The sequence below is a fragment of the Protopterus annectens genome, chromosome 15.part0 (assembly GCF_019279795.1).
Source record: "Protopterus annectens isolate FY-2018-M chromosome 15.part0, PAN1.0, whole genome shotgun sequence".
In the NCBI taxonomy this organism is placed as follows: Eukaryota; Metazoa; Chordata; order Ceratodontiformes; family Protopteridae; genus Protopterus; species Protopterus annectens.
In genome coordinates, this window is record NC_056749.1 from 643,731,308 (window position 1) to 643,736,307 (window position 5,000).

The 5,000-nt window shown below is 40.5% G+C and overlaps 1 long non-coding RNA gene across 1 annotated transcript in view; it reads left to right on the forward strand.

Moving 5' to 3' along the window:
- The window catches only part of LOC122789972, an 843,188-nt gene that overhangs the window by 714,381 nt on the left and 123,807 nt on the right, over window positions 1-5,000 (forward strand). The gene's annotated exons all lie outside the window — the stretch shown is intronic.

A 5,000-nucleotide genomic window follows, 5' to 3' on the forward strand; every position in this document is an offset into this window, starting at 1 on the left:
AGTGGGAGGGGAGGGGAGCTTGTTGTATATCAGGGCGCAGTGAGGATAAGGGAATATTCCCTTTTCCCCACTGTAGTGTGATTTCAGAGTTAGTATATATAACTAGTGGGGGTGTAGGGGGGCTTCCCCTCTGCATAAATATGTTTAGTGTATTTTTTTTTCTGTTTTGTTTTTTGTTTCGGTGACCCCATTTTCACAAAAGTGCATTTTTAATAAATGCACTTCCGCAAAAACAGACTCAGGGCAATTGCAGTTCACCGAACTGTAATTTCGATGGGTGAATGAAGATCGACCTACACACACACACACACACACACACACACACACACACACACACACACACACACACGTACACACAGTGAGAGTAATTTGTACTGCTACATATGCATTTCTCCTCTTGGCGCATTCAGTCTCAGTAATAAGGAGAGTGTAATTTCAGTCTTTAGACTTCATAGAAACACAACTATAAAAGGGAAGTGAGGAAGTACATTTTAAGTGCAATAACTGAGCATCACCAAAGAGAAATATATATGATTTATACCCAAATTTGGACTGGTTTCTGGGGTACGGATTCGAAAAGTTCACCTCAGCAGCAGATGTATAAGATTGCATTTGTTGTATGCCTTTCATCACCATATGTATATATTTTGACCTCATTAATTACTATAAGTTAATTATGCAAACACAGTTAAAGAACAATGTATAGAACAGTCAATACTGGAGAGATGTGCTATATTTGGAGAGTACAAAAACATTAACAATAAAGTCCTATAAAATCACAGCACCAACCAGATGTAGTAACAGCAGTTTCTAGTACTTGTCTGTTCAAGGCTTAGGAATCACATGTTATGTCAAATAAAAGACACATTTAAAAAGTATAGGATTTAAAATTGCTGATTTTAAAAGTCTTAACAGCACACTCATGGTATTCAATGACTGTGGGCTTGTTCAAGAAGAAATTATTGCTATGGCACATGAGAAATCAGCATAGAGCTGTTGTCCATCTCTTTTACGGTGACATTGTTTGGTTTTGAGTTTAAAATACTCTGGATTTATTACGAGTCCTCATTTCATAAAGAAGTTCAATTAAAGTAATATTTTATGCATATATGTAAATCAGGTCAGCTATATGGGTCTAACTGTTATTATTGAAAACCCACTTCACCGAACTTCTAAAAAACGGGAAGTCCTTGCTGAACACTTGCTTGCACAGACTCTTGGATCACCAGAATTTTACTCAAGGAAAGCAACCACTTGGCCACCACAACTAAATAACCAAACTGAAGCAAATCAAATCCACCCATGTGGGGGGTTTCGCCTACACAACGCCCATGTGGGGATGCTGTGTCCCCACACCCTCCAACTAAATATATCAACTCTGAGATCACACTACAGTGGGAAAAGGGCAAAGTTCACCATGGTGGCCAAGTAGTTACTTTCCCGTGATCCGAGAGTTCATGCAAGTAAGTGTGCAGCAAAGTCGCCCTGCTTTTTAGAAGTTCGGTGAAGTGGGTTTTTGATAATAACAGTTAGACCCCAGCAATATAGCAATGTATCAAGTGCAGCTTGAAAACAATAATTTTCACATATGAGTGTATCCTTGCCTTTCATATGGTCAGAATACAGACCTATCGGAATAAGCATTAAATATTTATTTTTTGCACATCTGTACTTTGGGTTGTTCGTTACAGATTTCTGATTTGTCTTAAGCCACTTGTATTCTACATCTGAAATTCTCTTCAAGAAGGTCACTACAAAAACAGTTGCCTGAATTCCCTCAGATCCCTCAAGACAGGAATATCTCAGATTTTAAGCTGCACCATAAATTTTTCAAAATGACCTTCCAGTGGATCTGCATAGCACTGGCTAATGTCATCAGTCATGCCTTCATGAGCAGTGTGGTCCCTTGTTACTTGATGTATACTATGGTTACTCCTTTGTCCAAGGCCGTCAAATATATTTTGGTAGGAGACTGTAGAACCATCTCAGACATTAGGACCTTGGAATGAGTGGTCTTTGGACAGTGCTCAATTATGTTTCCAAATACAATCTGTTCTAAGGGGCACAGCATGGACAAATGGATGGACTTAGTACCCTTATGGCCATATACAGGATAAATGGTATTACTTGTACAAATATAGATGAAAGGCTGCTTATAGCAGTTATTGTTTGTCTGAACTTCCTGAACTTCCATCTGAAGATTCCAAAGACAACCACAAGGCATTCTATAGCTATGTCAAGAATCTTAAATGGCAATGCTCAGATATGCTCTGAGCTACAACAGAATGGCATTAAATATACTGATCCCAAGGATATTGCCAATATCCTGGCAGATCTAGTCAGTGCAAACTTCACCCACCCCCTCACACCCTAAAGGGCCCATCTCAGTACTGAATGATTGCCAAATTCCAGTAATAACGGCCACACAGGTAAAAAAAATGCACTCTCCAAAGCTAGGAATACAGCATCTATGGTACCAGATGACATCCCAGGCTGTGTACATCATGAACTACAAAATTAACTGGCACCTCACCTAAGTGTCATGTTTAATCATAGCCTCACCTCATGATTCGTACCCCCTGAGTGGTGCACAGCTACAGTTATCCCACTCCACAAGGGGGGATCCACCTTAGATCCTGGGAACTACTGCTCCATCAGTCTGATGAGCCTGATCTGCAAGGCCATGAAACGTATTATCATGGAAGTTATAAACAAAGACACTGGCAACCTTCAAACACTGGACCCCATGCAGTTTGGGTTCATGAAGGGCCGATGTTGTCTCCTGAACCTGACTGACTTCTTTGAATCAGTCTCCAGAGCCATGCACAAGGATAAGGTGATGCACACAGCCTATCTGGACCTTGCCAAGGCCTTCAACACCACCCTCCACTCTGGAATCATAGATAAACTTACTAAGCTGGGCATTAATCCCTATGTCACTTGATGGGTTGCCAATTGGCTTACTGACAGAACCTACACTGTAAATGTAGCCAACTCCAAATCCAGCTCCAGACAAGTGACAAGTGGAGTACCTCAGGGTTCAGTCCTGGGATCACTCTTGTTTGGAATCTACTTCTCTGAAGTACAGGCCAACACTAAGGGACACTGGCTAACAAAGTTTGCAGATGACTGCAAACTGGGAGCCATTATTGAATCCCCAAATGATGTGGATAGTCTACAAAAGGGCCTTACAGAAACAGAAGCTTGGTGCCAGAGCCATGGGCTCAAGCTCAATGCCAAGAAATGTATAGTTATCCCCTTTGGGAAAAAATATGTACCCGTGAATTACCACATAGGTGGCAGTACACTAAACACTGAAAGTGTGATAAGAGACTTAGGGACACAGGTGGACAGTGGTCTCACCTTCGTTAACCACATCACCACAACAGTCAGGAAATCCTTCTATGTGGCACACCTCATCACTAAGGGCTTTTCATCCAGATAAAAGGAGGTCATTGTCCAACTGTACTCATCCCTCATTAGACCCATTATCGAATACAATGCCTCATTTGGTATGTACCTCTCAAGACATCTGCAATGACTGGAAAGGCTGCAGAAATACCTCACTAAAAGAATCACAGGCCTAAAGCAGATGCCCTATGCTGACCGTCTAAAAAAAACTCCACCTATACTCTGTCACATATCGTCTACTGAGAGGTGATCTCTGCTTAACATACAAGGCCGTGTCAAACCCAGAGCTGCTGGACATGCTACACTTAAAGAAATCCCAATCCTTCAGAGTCCCATGCTCCAGGGATCTAAACCTTGTCATCACAATGAACAAAACATGCTGGAGGAATAGGTTCCTCACCCAGAGATTCCCCAGACTCTGGAATAGACTGCCCATACATATCAAGCAGCGCGCCTCTTTGGCCCTCTTCAAAAGGAACCTTGTTGATTGGATGGGAGATAGGAAATTCACCCCAGGGATCACTTCAGTTGTCCTGCTACACAGGGGTCCAGGAAGTAAATACTGTGGGAAGAAATAGCCAGGGAATTGTTATGGCTAGGCTTGTATAGGCCCTAGGGCTGATAGCCTAGTAACAACCTATGAACAGGTCCTTCAAGTCAGTAGATTGTTCCTTCTCATAGTTAAATTTAAGTGCTATGGCTTTGATGAAGGCCCATTCACTTAAATAAAGGATTACGTAATCAACTGCCTTTTAAATGTAGATTCAGATATTAATGTCTTTAGGGCACTTGTTCTCCTTGGTTCTGTGTTATGGTAGTTACTGTTTTCTTTATTCTTATCTAAAGAAGCTATGAGTTTCCTGGTTTCTACCTCACATTATTTCCAGAAGACCACATTCCGGTCAGAAGGAGAAGATTACTGGCAGACATTCAATATTTGGTCCAAACCAGCTTTCTCAAACTCTGTGTTTAGTTAAATAAAAGCAAATGTACTCAATACAAGTTAAAACCAAGTAATTTTTAAAAGCAGCTTTTACAACACACACAACTTTTTTATTTTTTCAACAAATTTGCCCTCAACATTGGGAAGCAAGAACATATGTTTTTGCAACTAGTCAGACACTACTCAAGACTGGGAGTTTATAAAGATTCATGACGTTTTCTACACTTTCGGGTTTTAAAATTTAAATATATGGGCTCTAACTAGATGACATTTCTGTGAAACATCGCACACAAACAATAGCAGGTAAAGTAATGCAGGAAGGCATGAAACAAGGGTCAATGTCCTGATTCTAAGACCAGAATATTGCTTAACATTAGAAGCCTTTAATGCCAATTAATTTCATTGTTAAGAGTTAGTTTTTTTAGCCAAAATGGTTAGCAAATAATTAAATTACTTGTGTCAGCATTATAGCGGACATCAATTAGTTGCTACTCAACCAATGATGATGTTACACTAACAGACCATGCATTGAAGGCTGATAGAGTATACATGCCAGTAGCAATGTAAATGGAGTTGACTTGATGCTGGATATGTTCTGGAACCCTGGCTCATGACACTAATTAGAAATCCACATACTTATGTTGAC